The sequence below is a fragment of the Amblyomma maculatum genome, chromosome 1, assembly GCF_055883805.1.
Source record: "Amblyomma maculatum isolate TAMU_Amacu chromosome 1, ASM5588380v1, whole genome shotgun sequence".
In the NCBI taxonomy this organism is placed as follows: domain Eukaryota; kingdom Metazoa; phylum Arthropoda; class Arachnida; order Ixodida; family Ixodidae; genus Amblyomma; species Amblyomma maculatum.
The window spans coordinates 179,563,312-179,583,451 of NC_139344.1; the positions used below are offsets into that span (position 1 = coordinate 179,563,312).

Consider the following 20,140-nt stretch of genomic DNA (forward strand, 5'->3'; position numbering starts at 1 on the left):
CACGGCATTTGCCGCGGGAGGCGGCGAGAGCGTGCGGTATTTACCGGTCGCTTCGCCGTTGGGAACCAGAAGATGGGCGGTCGTGCACAACGGGTCCTCCCGTGTGCGCTGCGTACTCCGTGCCCGCTATCCCGGCATTTGCCGGGAGAGTCGGCGGGAGACGACCGCCCTCGTTGCCGGCTGGATCCAGAAGCTCCCTCTCGTCTTCTCGCGGGAACCCGCGTAGACGTCTTGGTGGCGCACCCATCGCTGGTCTCTTTCCCCCAAGGGGAGGTATTTACCTCCTCTCCCAGCCGGCGCTGCCATGAAGCTCGTTGGGGTGGTGGTGGTTGGTCGCGGCGAAGGGGGAGGAAACTGGTTTTCCATATCCCTCCCTCCTTTAATGTTCACCTATGGTTGTCGAGAGCTGCTCCTTGGACGCCATCCGCGAAGTAAACACCAGGCTTAGCAGGGCGATCTAAACGTTGGTGTCATCCGACGAGCAGCAAGGTGAAGGGGCCCCGGCTGTCCATCAGCAGGTTCCAGAAGCCAGCGTGACGGGAGGGTGTTGTTCCCGCTGGCGCGCCTTTGTTGACAGGTAGGGGTTGGCCTCCTCTCCCGTCAAGCCGGACTGGTTCCGTGAGACTCCGAGCTTCGGTGATTCACGGCCGCAGGGCAGCAGGCAGGAACGTAAACAATGGCAGCAGGTCCAGGCGGCTTCACTTGATATCTGCACAACCCTCCAGATCTCCAAAAAGGTTGAATAAATTGAGCAAAATGACCATTTGGTAAAATGCGGGCCAATGCGAGTGCCAAACAATTTTATCCAGCACCACACTGCGTTCCGTTAATCCGAACGAAGCACGGGCATCCGCGGTTCGTTTGCCGGCATAATAATCTGGTTCCACAAAATTTCCGATTCTCCTTCTCAGCCCAAAAATACCAAGTTCATTTGAATGAAGTTAGCTTTCTCTAATTCAGCGAGATGTTCGGCTACAGCGAGGTCAATATAAAACAAGCAAAACGCATTTGCGCATGCTGTATGCCACGGTTAGCCTGTCCTCCGATGTGCGACAGGTAGCTCCCAAAAAGAGCCTTAAGCCTATTCGCTCTAGCGCTAAGGACAATAGCTAGAACGCAACGCCGCGAGGATGTGCGTCTCCGCCAAAGAGCCCAGGGTGGCCCTACTCGCTCGCTGCCATCCGAAGGCAACTTCTGAGCGAACGGCGCCCACCGCGTCCAGCGGTGTCGGCGCGCCCCGGTGCTTTCCGGCAATCACGGCTGCAATACCAGTCAGCCGATTGCGGCACCTGGCTCCCAGAGCCAAAGAGACAGAAGAGGAAATATTTACAACTATATACAAGAAAAGTAGGGCCACCGTCCCGGCTGAGGCACTCACTCGCTTCCGGCGTGCTGTTCTCCGTGGACGGCTCGGTCTCGTGCTCCATGTACGGACCTCGTGGCTGTACCTCTCAAAGGTCTCGGGAGTCGGCACACACATAAACACACACACACACTCACAAATACATGCACGACCATTTGTCCTCGCTGCAACTCCTCCCACCTCGCCGTCAGGAAAGCATATTAGCCTTGCTAGCATAGCGATGTCGGGTCAGGCCTAATGTTAAAAGTCCGGGCAGGCACTCCACGCCGCGAACTGACTATCCCTCTTTGTCCCTAGGGAGGGGTAACTAGCTCAAGTGCTTTTGCACGAGAGAACCACGTTGAGGCGCCATTGTGGCGGGTTTAAAGGTGGAACGGTCTTCCGCCCCGCTCCTACTCCGCAGGTGCAACGTTCTCGCTAGCGACCCGCGGAGGGAACAAAGGGGACAAAGGACGGGGACGACACATCGTTAATACTCGAATGCTATTTATTGCACTTGCAAATAATACAGAGCATGCCGGCTAGCTATACATCAACAAGGTTTTCCTTGGAAGGGCAAGGCTACGTAAGAAGGACTGTTGACTCACCGGCTGGGGAATGGGGGTGCGATTTCGGCGGCGGACATTTGATATGTCGGCCGGGATCTCCCGTGCGCGCCGCATTCTTCGGACGAAGCCATACCACGGCGTTTGCCGCGGGAGGCGGCGAGAGCGTGCGGTATTTACCGGTCGCTTCGCCGTTGGGAACCAGAAGATGGGCGGTCGTGCACAACGGGTCCTCCCGTGTGCGCTGCGTACTCCGTGCCCGCTATCCCCCGGCATTTGCCGGGAGAGTCGGCGGGAGACGACCGCCCTCGTTGCCGGCTGGATCCAGAAGCTCCCTCTCGTCTTCTCGCGGGAACCCACGTAGACGTCTTGGTGGCGCACTCATCGCTGGTCTCTTTCCCCCAAGGGGAGCTATTTACCTCCTCTCCCAGCCGGCGCTGCCATGAAGCTCGTTGGGGTGGTGGTGGTCGGTCGCGGCGAAGGGGGAGGAAACTGGTTTTCCACAAACGGAACAGCAAAATGATAGCAGTCTGCAGCCTCTCTTTGCCCAAGCCAGCGTACCTACAAGCCGTTTTTGTGTGCATGATGGCCTCCTATGGAAAAAGAGTTATTCACCTGTCGGCCAGCGATACCTACTCGTAGTTCTCGAGACGTTGTGCACGGACGTATTGCGTGTTATGCATGATGATCCAACTTCTGGGCATTTGGGATTGGTTCGAACACTCCACCGTGCTCAAGAAAGATTTTACTGGCCCAGAATTCGCTCGACGATTGAACAATGCATTGCCAGTTGCAAGCACTGGCTTGCTGCACCCTGTGAAAACCCCGACAGCTCCGTTTGATCAAGTAGGCGTTGACCTCGTAGGTCCGTTTCCAAAGTCCGTGGATGGAAATCGCTGGATTGTAATCTGCGTGGACTATCTCACACGTTACTGTGAAACCGCCGCTCTTCCATCTGCTACGGTGCATCAGGTGTCGCTTTTCTTGCTGCACTCGGTCATCTTACGACACGGGCCACCACGAATTGTCATCACTGATCGGGGCCGACAGTTCACTGCTGATGTTGTTGAAGAGCTCATGCGTTTATGCGCCGTAACTTTCCGACACTCAATGCCATACCATCCCCAGACAAATGGCTTGACTGAGCGCGTCAACAGAACGCTTATCAACATGCTAGCCATGTATGTGGACGCAGGGCTTAAGAACTGGGACACCATACTACCCTTCATCACGTATTCGTTTAATACCGCCACGCATGAGACGACTGGGTACAGTCCATTTTTCCTGCTCTATGCCAGACCGCCACGCTACTCCCTCGATACTATCCTGCCCTTCACAAGCCGTGAAAACCCCTGCCTGGCTGAGACCCTCTGTCTCGCCGAAGAAGCTCGGAGAATCGCCCGATTACGGTCTGGTGCTTCACAAGAACGTTCTAAAGTGCGATACGATGCCAGTCACCGGCGGGTCACGCACTCTGTAGGTAATTTAGTCTGGCTATGGCGTCCAGTTCAGCGCCGTGGCCTACATCAAAAACTATTGGCCCACTATGATGGCCCATGTGTGGTTGTCAAACGCATTAGTGATTTAACTTATGCAATAGCCCGCCTGACTGCATCGGGTCGCCGGTCTGCCAAAACCGAACTAAGTCATGTTGCCCGCTTGAAGCCGTGTCAGCCTCGCACACTCACGAACACGCCCAGAGGGCTTCGTCTGAGTAGGGGGGAAATGTCACGCTACTGACGAGGATGAAGGATTGTGATGGTGTGGCAGAAGAGGAGGAAGAAGCGTTGGTTTCTGGGCGCTAGTAGGCTTCATCTTGTTCCGCTACATCAGCACTGTAAATAAGCACCCCTTCTTATTACATCGTAACAATATGTATAAAAAAACCTTAGTCCAAGAAGTATACACGCGAATAATGTACACGAGTTAAGAAAGTTCGCGCATGGACTGTTTCAATCCCATGGGCCTTGCTCATCAAGTGTGGTCAGTCACATCAATTACATCAATTCATGCACATCAATTACAAACCGTTCCAAACCCAAATGAAAGGCAGTGGGAGGCTTTGCTGGCCAGCTCTGACCCTCGAGGCTCAGCTTTACCTGGTCACAAAAGCTCGCTGGCGAAAGCCAGTGGTGCCCTGGACTGGGGGCTGAAGAGGTGAAGAAAAGGATCCCCAAGCATTTAATAACGTTTACTCACTCACTTGGGGAAACAATATTACTTTAGCTCACGCAAAGGAAAAGCTTCTGGCGGCAGTCCCTGATAGCTCATTTACAACACAGTACATTTTTAACATCCTAGAATTTGAGCGCTAATAAAAGTCTGATTTTAGGGTGAGTGCTCGGAAAGTGGGAATGTGGGGGGGAAGTGCGCCACCCCTCAAAATAAAAGTTGGGGGAGGGGGGGGGGGCGACCTCTTTCCGGTTCCGGAGTCCCCGACCCAGAATACCACAAGCAGAGAAGGGAAAAGAGAGGAGAAGCACTGGTAAAAAGAGCAAAAGAATTCAGAATAAAAGAGGTCGTATATGTAGATGCTGCAAGCGACCGATCGGGGGCGGCAGTCGGCGCGGTAGTCGATGGTAGCGGTACACCAGTCGTCTCCGCCACCATCCGGAGCAGTTTCATAGACAGACAGACATGGCTGAAGAGGTCGCAATAGAGGGTTTACGAAAGTAAGTCTGGCAACCATGAGCGGCACGCTGATCCCGCACTGGCAGCCATATTTTGTTCGCTCCATCCATTTGCTTTGGTTCGCTTCGTTTCCGTCCGTCAGCGCCCGCCGTTCTGTCAGCGCTTTTCATGTTGTAGCCTAGTGTGCTGTGCTTGGACTTCTCTTCTGTCCCTGGCGGTGTCTGTTAGCGAAGCCAAGAAGCATATTTTGACAGCCGAGGCGTAGCGGTTACAAACTGTTCTACGAGTCGTGCATGGGCCCTTCGTCGATCCGCACAGCGTCATCCGTATCCAGTATCTAGAGTTTTGTAATGTGCAGATTTTTTTTGTCTGTGTGCCTTTGCTATTTACTTTAATGACTATGAGAGACGATCGCGAGTTTGCTTGGTTTGCGCATCACTGTCGCTCATCCCACTGCTATCAGTGGGAGACTTGTTGGTGAAATGAGCGAGGATGCAATTTGTTTTGAGATGAAAGAATCGTGCGTAATTTGACGTAAGTCGGAATGGCGCTTAGCACTTTCCTGCCTATGCCGTCGACGCAGTTATTGGCACGGGTCTCGGAAATAATCGGGGGCTGCGTAAAAAAAAATGTGTCATGGTAAGTTCTGCTTCCAGTGAATGAAGATTGATTGGTGTGCAATAGGCGGATGAGATAATAAAATATTTGTAATTAATTGACCAATTGATGAAATAAAGCAACAAAAAAAGAAAAAAAAATGGAAATTGAGGGTTTAAAGGTGACAAAATGCTGAGTACTTGGTGATACTAATGAAGAAAAATTAGAATGTGTAATTGATTATTTGAAATAATTGAAGAATGTGTTCGAAGGTGTCAAATGCTGGAAAATGAATGGAAAGGTATTTGTTGCGGACCCTGAGTATTGGTGTACAAAATATAAAACATTAAATAAAATAAAGAAACAAATAATCGAAATGTAAAATAAATAAAAGCTAAAAATTCAAAAAGGGAAGAAAGAAAACGCGTGTGTGTGTCAGAGAGAGAGAAAGACGCTATCGCGTCATACCCTTAACGGCGGAGCTTAAGTGTCCACCTAATGTTTTATAACAGTATTATATAACATAAATCTGACTTTATCAACACAGCCAGTTGCACCAAGCACTGACACTTTGCAGTAATGTGAGTTGACTTTTCAATTTTTTTTTTCGTTTCAACCGAGTTCCTCGAAGCTTCCGATGACAGCACTTTCATATGAGTTTAAGGCTTCAAATGCCTGCTATCTGACAGAGAATAAACAAGAAATCGGCATATTTCCAAAATCAACTGAATTTCAGGTGGCTGTCAATTAGCGAACCATCGGGCGACTCGATAAAACGCACAAAAGTGAAAAGCAAACTTCGTTATTTTATCGGCCGCACTGGCAGGTATGAAGGCACAGAATGCAAATCTGAGCTGCGCGCTCTGGACGCGGACCGGACATGCATTAAAGGGCAACTCCGGAGGTTTTTTGTCATTCGAATATTCTAGTAAAAATTTCATCATAAGTTTTCCTCTCTGTCCTGACGCATTCTACAAAATGTGGGCGCCGTACGATAATCCGTTCACGCGCAACACGGCTTTAAAATATGCCGTTTTCATGGCTTAAGTTGAGAGTATTTCTGTGGGCAACACTGAGTTTTTGACGTCACAAATAGCATACCGGCGTTACTGTCCCAAGGTCTATCCCCTTTTCGCGTGATTATGAAATTGTGAGGCTTATATTGAACTACCTCGGACATTTTATGCAGCGCGTCATGATTTCCTTCCTTTATTTTCACCATCCAACGCACGTACGAGTGTTTTTCTAATACTAAGTGTGACGTCATCATTTCGCAGTTTCGGTTTCGATTTGCTGTTATCTTTTTTAAAAACACTTCTAATTGGAATTTCGAAAAACGTTTTTTTTGTGCTGGAGTCAGGACATGCCGAGGATTGTAATTCAACTAAAAACACGAAATGATAAAATAACCACCGGAGTTGTCCTTTAACACGTGACAACATTTTTCGAAACAGGCTGGACGTGAGCATATTACAACACACTACTGGGATGTCATCTTCTCCTGCTTTACTAGACGCCGCGGGTTTGGCAGCCGCTTTTGCAGCGTGAAACACACACCTCGGACGCACTAATCAGCCATAGCGCTTTTTGCACCAAGCACTAAAATTTCGTACGACTGTGAATAGTAGTTTCGGTAATCGGGCCCTTGTCTTAAGGTATGAGGCCACTTTGAAAACTTAATCAATTTTTTGAATATTGTTTTAACAACTTACACATTCCTTTCTAGATGATTGGCAAAAAAGTTATGCTTCTAACTTAAACCGTTCCAAAGATACAGCCAGATTTGTAACCCCCTGTGCATTTTGCAAAACCGAAACTAACACAGTTTCGGTTTCTACATACTGAAAAATATTTGACTCCTTTGGCGGACTTACCTTTTTTTGCACCATAATTTTTCAGTTTATATCATTATAAGCTTTTCTAAGCGTGTATGTTTATTTTTGCTTTCATTTATTAACAAAAGTGCTCGCAAGAGGGACGCATAATGCCTCGATCATATGAGTTGTGTACCCTGGAGCGTTCCCGCGCAAATTGAATCTGCCGACTGTGCTTACTTGGTGTCTCGTGTGCTTCAATTGTTTCACTTAGTTGTTTACGCGCTTTACCCACATGGGAAAGTTTAGAGTGCAGAGGAGACGAAAGCGAAAGTTTGCCGGAAATAGACACGCGACAGGTGAAGATGGCGACGAACCGAATCCCGCCAACGTGAGTGCTTCAGCAAGTGCCTTGAAACTCGGAGATGTGGAGGACAACAATGACTATAAATCGGATTCAACGCCGGAAGGAAACAGGATAATTGACCTTGACATTCTGTCAAATGATTTTTCATCGCTTGCGTGTCCGGAGCGCTTGACAACATCCCTGAAACTTAAGGAGCGCTCCTATGCAGGTGTGTCTTGCGTTTTGGTTTCCTGTGTGCGTTGCATGTGGCTATGAGAACCATTTCTCCTCATCAAAAAAGTCAGGGCATTCAGTGGAGAACAATGTTCGATTGTATCTGCAATGCGACAACTAGGAAGTGGGCATGGGGGTGCGAAAACATTTTGCAAAATTATGAATATGCCTCCACCCCCGTGGCATTCCGCTTATGATAAAATGTCTTTGAAGGCGTCTGACGCTGCAAAGGAGGTTGCATTGAAGTCAATGATTGATGCAGTAGCTGAAGTGGAGAAGGCTGTAAACAGTAATCAGTGTGGAGTATCAGGGGATGGCACATGGCAAAAACGAGGCCACTCTACATTGAATGGCTGTGTTTCTTTGATATCTGTGGATACAGGAAAAATAACTGATGTGGAAGCTTTGTCCAGCACATGCAAGCCATGCAAGTTCAACAGTAAACTGAGTCCCACAAGCAGCGAATTCCTGGAATGGAAGGCGAATCACACAACTTGTCATGCCAACCACACAGGCACTGCCGATGGTATGGAGCCAGTTGGACTTTACCACATGTTTGAGAGGTCAGAAACGATGCGCGGTATGAAATATGTGCACTACTATGAAGCTGTAGACTTGAAGAGCTACTCGACAGTGAAGGTTATTTATGGACTAAATAGCATGAAAAAATTTGAATGCATTGGCCATGTCTAAAAACGGGTTGGCTGCCGGCTAAGAAAGCTGAAGAAAACAGTGCGTGGATTAGGTGGCAAAGGAAAATTTACTGATGGGCTCATTGATCGCCTTCAAAATTAATATGGCATTGCCATCAGAGCCAACGTCAAAAATCTTGCAGGAATTAAACAGGCAACGCTAGCTAGTTTGTCCACTGCAGTTCCACGGACGACAATCCAAGGCATGGGCTGCGCCCTGTAGGAGCAACCAATTGGTGGGCTTTCAACCGAGCTAAAGCCGCTGGCCAATTTAACTACAAGCACAAGGGAGGACTTTCAAATGACGTTCTGAACAGGGTAAATGTTGTGTACAAAGACCTTTGTTCAGACGAGCTCAAGAAATGTTTGCATGGCAAGACACAGAATGCCAATGAATGTTTCAATGACATGATCTGGCAAAGAGTACCTAAAAATGTATATGTAAGCCTGCCAACACTGAAGTTTGGCTTATATGATGCCGTGTGCCCTTTTAACAATAGCAACAAAGGGGCCCTCGATGTCTTGAAACACATTGGGATCGAGCCTGGACGCTACACAATGAAAGCTTGCTCGACAGGTGACCAACAGCGCATCAAGAAATCCTCCCGTCAGTTTACCGATGCCGCAAGAAACGCAAGGAAAAAAAAAAGCGAACAGACGCACGAGCGAAAGAAAGTAAAGACAAAACAATGGAGGACCTGAACTACAAATGTGGTGGATTTTAACCCTACGGGATTTGCTGTATGACATTTGTAGCTATATCAAATCTTTTTTGTTGTTTTTCTTGAAACTTACTTTTCTGCCGTTTCATCTTGCACGAACATTCATAACATTTTTCCTCGAAATGATTTTTTAACGAAACTTTGAACACCTATTCTTGATATAGCAAGCTGTGCAACCAACAACAGAAAATAAAATTGTGCGATAAGATTTGTTATTGCTGCATTTGTTTTAAAAACATTCCTTGTTGAAAAGTGTTGTTTTTTGTAATATTGTAAAAAAAAACGACAATTGATGGTATCGCAATTATTTTAGTTCCTTGCACAGCTGATGGCTTTATGTACATAACTGCAAGAGGAAATTTCCTTGTGGTGAGCTATATGTGAGTTATGACTGCTGACATGGGATGCATTATTAGTACATTTTTCGAGAATAATTTTTTTTTGTGTATTTAAACAGTTGAGGACAACAGCCAATTAAGGAACACAAGAGCTCTGTATAAGACAAAGATATCAAATGAAGCTTCTGTGCTAAGCTGGGCGTGATAAAGGACAAACGAGGCAAGGACCTCACTGAAGTCTCAGAGATAAAGAAGAGGTGGCAGGAATAAACAGAAGAACTGTACAAGAAGGACCCGAAAGTGCAAACCCAACATAAGACAGTTGTGATTACTGATCTCGAGCCGGGCATCCTGAAGAGTGAAGTTGAATGGGCCTTAGCCAGCCTTGCTAAAAATAAAGCTAGCAGAATTGATGGCATTCCAGCTGAGTTGCTTCAAAACCTCAACCATGACGCTGTTAACATTCTGCATACATTATGTCAAAAGATTTGGACAACCCTGCAGTGGCCACAGGATTGGAGGAGGTCGGTTTACATCCCCATTCCAAAGAAAGGCAGTGCCAAAGATTGTTCCAACTACCGCACGATCGAGCTTATTTCGCATGCTAGCAAGGTGATGTTGAAAATCCTCCAAGGTAGGCTGCAGCAGTATGTGGATCGGGAGCTTCCGGACGTGCAAGCTGGGTTTCGCAAGGGCAGAGGAACTAGAGACCAAATTGCCAACCTTCGCTGGATCATGGAAAAAGCAAGAGAGTTCCAGAAACCCATCTACTTCTGCTTTATTGATTATGCAAAAGCGTTTGACTGCGTAGATCACAGCAGATTGTGGCAAGCTCTCCAAGAGATGGGAGTTCCAATTCACCTCATCTGTCTCCTCAGGAACCTGTATGAAGGGCAAGAGGCCACAGTCAGAACTGGGCGTAGTCTTACTGATTGGTTTCCGATCGAGAAAGGAGTGAGGCAAGGCTGCATACTGTCGCCCTGCCTATTTAACCTATATGCAGAGTGCATCATGAGGAAGGCCGGTCTGGACGAGTCTTCAGCTGGAGTGAAGATTGCTGGAAAACGTATCAACAACCTTAGATATGCGGATGACACCACTTTAATGGCAGAAAGCGAAGTGGAACTCAAGAGACTTCTGATGCGCGTACAAGAAGAGAGTGGGAAGTTTGGGCTTAAACTGACATTAAAAAGACAAAGATCATGGCGTCTTGCCCTATGAAGTCCTGGAGCATCAATGGACAAGAAGTGGAAGCTGTGACAGATTTTCTCTTTTTGGGCTCCAAGATTACCTCGGAAGGAGACTGCAGCCATGAAATTAGGAGACGCCTGCTTCTGGGAAAGAGAGCAATGGTTAGCCTTGACCGCCTAGTAAAGAGCAGAGACATTAGTCTGCCAACCAAGATTCGTATAACTCGTGCTATGGTCTTTCCAGTTGTGATGTATGCGAGAGTTGGACTGTGAAAAAGGCTGACCGCCGAAGAATTGACGCATTTGAATTGTGGTGCTGGCGAAGACTCTTGAGAGTTCCTTGGACTGCCAGAAGCTCAAATCAGTCGATATTGTCGACCATAAACCCTGACTGCTCATTGGAGGGTCAAATTCTAAAGTTAAAGCTCAGCTAATTTGGTCATCTGATGAGAAGAGAGGAGTCGCTGGAGAAAGATTTGACGTTGGGAAAGGTTGAGGGTCGCCGGAGAAGGGGTAGGCAGCGAACGCAATGGTTAGATGGCATCCTCGAGGCACTGCAGATGAAGTTATGTGATGTTAGGAAGATGGTGAAAGACCGGAAAGCGTGGCGTGACATGGTCCATAGGGTCACGAAGAGTCGGACACGACTGAACTGAAACACTGATTAGAATACAAAAGGCATTTAAATATAGATAATTTTCTCTGTATTCGCTACCAAAACTTTTCTTCTGAAAAGTGGCCTCTTACCTTAAATTGAATACACAATGGTAAATGCAACCTACGTACGAAAGGTTTCAAAGAACATATTTGGACTATAGCGTTCGGTATACATGCACACGGTGATACATGCATTGCTCCTTCTCCCGTGTCCTCCATCGAAGCATAAGCTTATCCTTCAAGTTAACAATTAAGGCTCCATAGCACTCAAAACAACCTTGCTGTTTTAGGTGATAGCACATTCTGTGGGCGAGCTCCCAGTCAGAGGGACGTGCAATAATGCTTTACATGATGCAAGTGACACTTGTAAAGCCGATTAGGATTGCAAACGAGCGGTCGAATACACGCGTATACCTTGTTTTCGTGCGCATCTGCGACGGTGCGCTTGCTGCAGAAGGGTACGCAGCAACATGCTGGCATCATTCCGAATAGAGCTTGGTGCTAGCAGCGACTGTTGTGATGTTAAAAAATGAAACAATCGCTTGTGATCATTCCAATGCACCTTGCGGTGCAAGCACGGGTTCCACGAAGGCGCACGTTGACAGTGTACTCGATGGGAGGCGCGGGCGGACTGAACAAAACATGGCCGCCGCACAGTTTGTCTCTCACTAGGTGGCATTAACTTTTGTAAAGCCTCTATAGCGATCGCTTGCGTCGTAACGAAGGCTAACATGACCTTTAGCGATAGCAAAAGTGCTATCTGAAATATCAGAAAAAGCAGGGTCTACCAAACCCAGACAACACACCAACTCCCAGGGACGTCCCGTTTAAATCCCTACATCCCACATCCTAACAGTGTAATCCGCAGGACGTCCCTGCAAGCTCCCTTCTGGGCTGTTTGAACCTCCAAATAAGGATCTCCATGGGATGTTCCATTTGTTCTTCCATGCGAAATACCTCCAGGGCAGTTGTAAGAGATCATGCACCCTGTCGCACAAAAGCGAGTGAACAACACAAATTTGCTTGAAATGTCAAAACCAAAGGCATCATCACTATAACTAGAAATTGGCGCTGTCCCTGCTACGATGCTCAACAGTTGCTAAATTTCAGTTGCGCTTTTCCAAGAGTCTATGTTGGGGGGTTGCAACTGATTGTTCATTGTGGTTTTTCAGAACATATGAACAGTGAATGTAAGCTCATAACTGCATTAGCTGATTGATGGAAATTGGTTTCTTTGGAAAATATATAAAAGGCGGTCACGAAATGTGCTGCATTACATGCAGCCTACCATGATACGAGAGGTAAGGTTCAATGTGAATAGTCTCTGCAAAAAGGGCATATCTCAATTGCAACAGTTAAAAGTCGCGCCCAACTTCTCCGAAACACACAAACCGGCTCTAACTAATGCCTTTATTTTTATTGTTGACAAAGAAATGAAGAGGCTGAATTAACAGAATGTGGCATATGACCTTGATTAACTGTACTGCTAACAAAATATATAACTATTCAAGAGATACTTTTATATAGCTTTGCACATATGCAGTCTGTTGCACATTTCAGAACACCCTAGTTGTGGAGTATATATGGAAGTGCTTGAGAAGTGTGGTCCCAAAATGGTGACTATTCTTTGCAAAATGTGAGTGTGTGCGCGAGTTCTGTGTGTGTAATTTGTCAAGAACCGCGAAGTTTTCACTGAGTTTATCATGCATAGTATGCGACACCCAGCATATAGGCTTATGCAGAAAATGTGTATAGTACAGGCTGCAGCATGCAGTGAATCATGCTGCAGCATGATTTAGCCCGAGGTCTCTACTTCCAGGCAAACGTACGTGGAGCCGCCCGACTGCCAGGAGATGGACGAACGTTCGAAAACATATAAAGAAATCGTTGAAAATTATAGATTAGGAAGACGTCCGATATGCCGCCACCGCATCCTAGCTTAAATAAGTGGCCATAGCCTGGCGGCGATTACAAGTCCGAAACTTCCCAAACCCTGTCTGGTTGTTTCACACCCAGATAGACGAGGGAAAAAAAAAATTATAAACGTAAAGCCTGCGAAGCAAGGGAGCCTCTCGACCATATATTTTAGAAATGCCCTAAGTCTCCGGGCGCTAAGCCTGGGAGACCCTGCTGCGAAGCGACGTACCCGTTGACCAGCAAAGAACCGTCAGCCTGGCGGCTGAGGCCGCGATAACCAATGTATACTCGCCAGTCGCGGAGGTTCCAGCCCCCGTTCCTAGGCCTGCGTGCCAGGAGCGGGGAATATGGGGCCTTCTAAATCAGTTCAAAATAAAGTTTTAATCAATCAATCGAGATGACGGTCGCTCTAGGTGGGAGCTTTCAGATTCCGATTTCTAGTCTTTTTTTCCCGCCACGATGGTACAGTGGTTAGACGCCCGACTACTGTGCCCGAGTTCGCGGTTCGATTCGACCGCCGGCGGCTGCGTTTCGATGAAGGCGAAACGTAGAGGCAGCCGTGTACTATACGATGCCTGTGTACAAAATATCCCCAGGTGGTCGAAATTACTCCACTACGGCTCCTCTTTCTACTTTCACCTTCCTCTACTGCGCAGTTCGTGTCCACAGTACAAGTGCGACAGCTAGATGCTGTGCCTTTCCTTTCCTGTCAGACAATGATCGCATTTTTGTAATATGCGCCGCGCGCTAGGCACTTAAACTTTGCAAGTGGAATTAGACTTGTATGTTATTCACCGAAGCATAAAACGGCCATATACCGAACGCCCCTATACATCACCCTCTTAATGCCATTAAGATTACAAAAAATTTCCCTGAAATTCCAGTGAATAAAAGCCACTGTGAATTTGTGTGGAGAGAGCTAGGCTTTGTTGTCGGATTTTTTGATGCAGGACATATATTTTCTTTTTGCCTGTCCAAGGAGCTGTGCCACCCATCAGATGTCGATGGCACGGAACTGGTTCATTATGGGTGGCCCTGCTTCAGGTTCACTGTGACCTGAGCAGGTGCCGGAGGCTGCTGTGGTACAGTGCCCTGTTGCACCACAGCAGAGGGTTTCTGTAACAACGAAAGATGCTTTCACACTTCTCAGAAAGTTGTTTAATTTTATAGCGACCATTTCTTTTTCTTGCTTCCATACTGGTCATGTGCATGAGTTACTGCCCTCACAATTGCCACACAGGTGTGGTTCAACTTCATATTTCTCAAAATTGTGTTCATAGCCAGCACATTTTTCGCATGCCAATTATCCCCTGCAGCTCCGAGAGCCGTGGCCGTACCATATGCACTTGAAGCAGCATCACGGATTTCGCATACGTCTGAGCTGAAGCTTCACATAGCCTATTTCTACAACTCTGGAAGTATGCTTGATGCAAATGTAAAAACTAGGTGCTTTGTAGGTATCTCTTTATTACTGTGTCTCATTTTTATTCTGCACACATCAGTCACATTCTGATCCTTTACTCTCCAAGAGTTTCCTTTCGGTAAGGCATCTGATATCATCACCTGAGAAAACTCCATGAACAGTTTCACAGAACACTGAGCACTGATTGTCACCTAGATCTCCCCAAATGATTTCACTGTAGAGTTTTTCTTACCGGTGATTATATAATACTCCCAAAAGGAGGTCATCACTTCTAAACTTTTTGAATTTATTTCCTTGTCCAATGGTGTCTGTTAAAAGTCCAGGTGACGAGAAAAACGGTGCGACACGCCAAGTGGTTTTTGCCACATGTTCACTATGAAACGCGTGGAATTGTGGGAAAATTGGAGTAGCTTTGTTGAATTCAGCTGTTCTGGTGCGCCCTCATTCTCGAGGAAGATCAGAGTGAACGAGAATAGAAGCCATAAAATATATGTATTTTTTGGCTGTGGTGCCAGCCACTCAACCATGGAGCCTAACAAGAGGGCAGAACATGAACATGCAGTCAGTCTTGTCCAAGCCAGCTGTAAAGCATAACGATGACCTAATATGAAGCAAATCATGGTAGTTACACAACACAAGGTTAACCCTCACTGCAAAAAAAAACAATACAGGGGAGAGGACAGGAAAATTTTGAGAAAGATAGGAAAGTAAAAGGTGGAGGGGAAGACATGAAATAGTGACTGCCAATTTCTCCCGGTCCGGTCAGCCCAGGGGTGCTATCTATGGGAAGTGGAGGCCAAAGTGGTATTGGTTTGGTTTATGGGGTTTAACACCCCAAAACGACTCGGGCTATGAGAGACATCGTAGTAGAGTACTCAGGAAATTTCGACCACCTGGGGCTCTTTAACGCGCACTGACGTTGCACAGCACACGAGTGCCATGGTTTTCGCCTTCATCGAAAGGCGGCTGCCGAGGCCGGGATTCGATCCCACATCATTGAGCACAGTAGTCGAGTGCCTTTAGCACAGCGCAGGCCTGGGCAAGATACTTCCAAAAAGTATCTTTGATACAGATACTCGATACCCTGATAAATTGCATTTCCGATACCAATACAAGATACAGAACCGAAATCAATTTTCAATACAGATAATCGATACTGCATTGTCGATACTTCGATCCATCACTGAAATCCCAACATAACAAAGGTGGTAATATGATTAGCGACGTTAGGAAATTTTACCGTGCTTTTTGGAATGGCTGGAACGAATCCGACACCGCGAAGATATTGAAGCTCCTGTCTGGGCAGCTGGCCTTGTAAAAATTTCACATTGGATTGAAGCCATGGTCGCCATGTAGTGATTGCTTACACAAGCAGCCTAGCGAAAAATTTTTTTAAAGCTAATGATCTTCATATGAACCAACCTGTGGGCACCTGGCTATATATACAAATACATTTGAAACTTTTTCTGTTACTTTTCATTTCATAAGACACGTTACTTACCCGGTGGCCCCTACATTTTCCGTTTTAAAAAGGTGCAACCTCAACCACTTGAAGAACTCGGCAGTTTTTTTGCCATTAGTGCGATAACGGACTTTTGAAGCTGCATATTGTTAAAAGCTATAAGGAAAACAACAAAAATAAAATTGCTGAACATTTTTATAAGTCTGTAATGAGCTTGGTTTGGGCGTGCTAAAATGAGGCAGAGAAAGCCTCCCTACATACACACATGATCATGCCGCAGTGTTATATTGGATGCCTTTTATCAGCGGGTAAGAGTGAATAATGCATAGCCGCATTAACTCAAGGATCCCGAGGGTAGTTAGGTAACTCAAGTTTCAATAGAGTCGCCAAAGAACTATGGCTGATTGTAGATAAAAGTGTCCTTTTATTTAACAGTGACTATATTGGTGTCAATCAATTTTTTTCAAATAAGTTTTTGCAACTGTTTTGGCAAAAAAAAAGTTGTTCAGCAATGCATAATTTTTTATTCAAACTTATGAGCTGGAAAACTGCATTCAAAACTTTCATGTTGTGCATTGCGTAAAATTTTAGACGTAACAGTTTTTCAAGACACAAAGTCTAGTGGAAGTAAAGTGCACAGTGACAAAGAATAGATTTTTTTTAATCAAACGCGGTAAACCACAAGAACAGCGGTTAGCCAACTGCACAGTGGCCGGCTGAGGTCTTAGAAGCTCATGCTCTTGCCGCCAAGCAGAGCAGCTGACACGCGGAGCCCAGGGGTTTGCAGAATGGTCAGGCATAATTTACTGCGTTCAACAGTACAAATGTGGTTGATGCTGATCACGCTGCTTGGCGAGAATCAGGTGCCACAGAGACAGACTGGGTCTGGGGGGGGGGGGGGGGGATGTGAGGATGGCAAAGGTGGGAGTTGCTAGGGGTACAGCAGTGTTCATAGTCCCTACTGCGTGTTCACCTTCCTGGCGTTGCTCCTCTGTTCTTTTCTTTCTGTGTGTCTGTTAACTTAGCGGCTTTGTGGTACGCACTCAGTAGTGGTCACAAGTAAAGAACCTCATGAGCACCTAAACATTGGCTCCTTTTGTGTTAAAGAAAGGGAATCTGGAAATGTGGTTGATGCTGAAGGGACGGAGCATTTGGAGGAAACTCACAGCAGAAGGAAACGCAGGCGGTACTAGAAGCTGAGCTGTCTCTGGGCTTGTACAGCCGCCTGAGCTAGTACAGTCAACCCAGTCTCACAGCGACTTCAATGTTCGCAGTTTTCTTTAGTATCGATTATCGTTAAAATACAGGATACACTAAAAATGTATTTTCTATACCGATACTCTGATACTTTCATTATCAGCAAACAATACCTAATACAGATACACAAACTGTATCTAAAGATAGTATCGAAGATAACTGTATCTTCGATACTGCCCATGACTGCCACTGCTCTACCCCGGCGGGGCACCAAAGTGGTATGTCGCCTCCATTGAGGGGCCTTAAAGACAAACATTTGGCATTGGTTCAACCAGTAGGATTCCCTTTTCCCCAGACACGGTGATGCCATGCGTGCCCAAGCATGGGTGCTCGGAGTCAATGGTGTTGCACAGTACACAAAATATCTGCTTGAGAAGACGCTCCCTGCGGGGGCCATGTGGAAGTGCAGTTTGACGTCTTCATTCCCATGCTCTGTCTCAGCGGGGGGTGACACTAAAACCCCTTGATAATTTGAAAGTTCCGCCAACCTTGGAACTTTGCCGCTGCCGAGCGACCTTCTCGCTTCCTCCTCGCCACTTGCACGTCCCTTCCCTGACGGCTGGCTCTCTGCCCGATTTCCTGCGCGACGACTCGTCTCCCTGCCGTTGCCCTTGGAAACGCGTGGGTTCGCCATTATGCTTGTTTTTTCTTTTCCTTCACGCCATTTTTTTCCTAGTTTCGGCGTGCGAATATTGCGCGCTGTGCTTTTATTGCAACGTGCAAGTGCTATGCCGTGCTGATGCTCGTAGAACTGCAGCAAGCGGCCTGATGATGTTTATGCGGTATTCATGATACCTAAAGGCAAGCGTGACGACTTGAGCAAAACAGTGGCCTCACAATATTGGTCGAAAGAACTTTATTCCTACAAAGCAAAGAACAGCGCTGTTTGCGAGGTAAGGCACCTTTCTCGCAGCCCGTAATAATGCGTTACCTGACGTTGCGTTTTCTATTCTTCCTGCTTGCTTTTTAATATTTTTGCTGCGGCAAATTGTGCGTTGCATAAAAATGAGGTTGTCCTCTGCAGCATGCTGAATATTCTCCCAGGCTCCACCATTTCATACGTCGTCGACTACTGTACTGTCAGAAATGCAGCACTATAGTCTGTTTTCTGCTGTAATTGATATGGGGGTAGGTAAAGCCTCTCGATTGCATTTGTTGCGATTATGCTTGGTTCCCTGGCTTCTTTTACTGAAAGTCAAAATTATAGCTTGTAGAGGAGCGAGTCTTTCCATCTTGTACTTGTAATGTGCGTCAGTTGCTTAGTAACAATGAATGCTGGCCCTGAAAAACTCATTGGCAAGTAAACCCGCGGCCTTGCAGGTAATGAGCGCTATAGCTTGTTCGTACTGCGTTTTTTTTTTTTTTTTTCAATTCATGGCTTTATCTTGCCATGGTTCCACGCATGAGTGGGCAACAAGTATGGTTTAGTTTTATCAGGAATATAGCCAATGTGCCGGGGGCATTCACATGAACACACACGCTTCACTTTGATCATGACTACTAGGCGTTGGCCAGGAAGTTTCGCTTTGAAAGCTGGAGCTCTAAAACCGGAATTCTGCATTTTCTTTTTCAGCAGGAAAACGTTTCTCATCGATGTAATATCAGCCGGAATCATTGCATCAATTTGCTGCATTTACAAAGCTTAAACAATTAATTATAACTATGGTTATGGCATATAAATAGGAGAACATTTTGGGAGCAACAATTCTTAGCGCTGTAGCATATTACCCAGTTTAATTCTATGCAAGATATTTTTTTTTCTTCTTGCCTGACAGATCGCTCTATTTTCTATCCACATTTCACTGAAGACTAGTTCGAGCCGCGAATATTACGTGAAGTGGGGAAAAAAAGCTGAGGCCCGACGCAGTTCAAACCCGTCCCGAAGCAAAGGAAGCTTCCTTGACAGAGAGATGAACCTCGAGCTGACAGTAGCAAGTTATTTCTGTGGCTTGCCCTTTTCCCACCTCCATTTATGAGAAGACAAGAAAGTATAAGAAATTAAAGTCACTGTATTATAGATGAATCATCAGATATAATATAGATAAGACTGATAACATAACTGAATAATAATTGAGGTATACCAATGGGTCACGTGATGACATCAGATTACATATTGATGGCTATGAATAGTGATAGCTAATGATAGTGACAGTTACTTGTATTAATAGTAAATGATAGTAATAGGCCTAGACAGTGAGGTGATAGTGTTCCTTACTGATAGTGACAGTTATGATAGGTCACTTACAGTAGATAGTGATAACTACAGATAGTGATGGGTACTGATGTGGCAGTTATGCTTTCGCATTTCGCTGTAATCTCTGTAGTTATAGCGTTAGCTCTGTTGTTGTTAGTTTTATCTTTAAGTTTGACTACCTAGCATAATGCATTTACACTTGCCCTTAGTTTTCCATCTATAGTGCAAAGTTTGGAATTAACTGCAGTTAAATAGTATGAAAAAAAAATGGTAGGGATAACGTTAAGAGATAGGAAAGGTGCAGAGTGGGTCAGAGAAATAACTTCAGTCACTGACATTCTAGTGGAAATCAAGAAGAAGAAATGGGCATGGGCAGGACACGTAGAGCGAAGAAAGGATAACCGATGGTTGCTTAGGGTAACAGACTGGATTCCAAGGGAAGGAAAGCGTAGCAGGGGGCGGCAGAAAGTTAGGTGGGCGGATGAGGTTAAGAAGTTCGCAGGAGTCAAGTGGATGCAGCTAGCACAGGACCGGGTTAATTGGAGGAATATGGGAGAGGCCTTTGCCCTGCACAGGGTATAGTCAGGCTGATGATGAAATAATTACCATAAAATTAATTCGGGTCAATAACTAGCACAGCTTGTTTGCACTCAACCTAAGCTTTCGAAAGGTACATGACTCGATGCTATAATGCAGAGTGGTTTTGATGGCATATAGCTCATTAACGCGAATTAATAGGGATTGCTAACTAATTCATA

General features: G+C 46.2%; 1 pseudogene; it reads left to right on the forward strand.

Annotated features, from left to right (window-relative positions):
- The first annotated feature begins 7,206 nt into the window (after positions 1-7,206).
- Positions 7,207-8,655, forward strand: LOC146205016 (uncharacterized; annotated as a pseudogene).
- Positions 8,656-20,140: the final 11,485 nt, after the last annotated feature.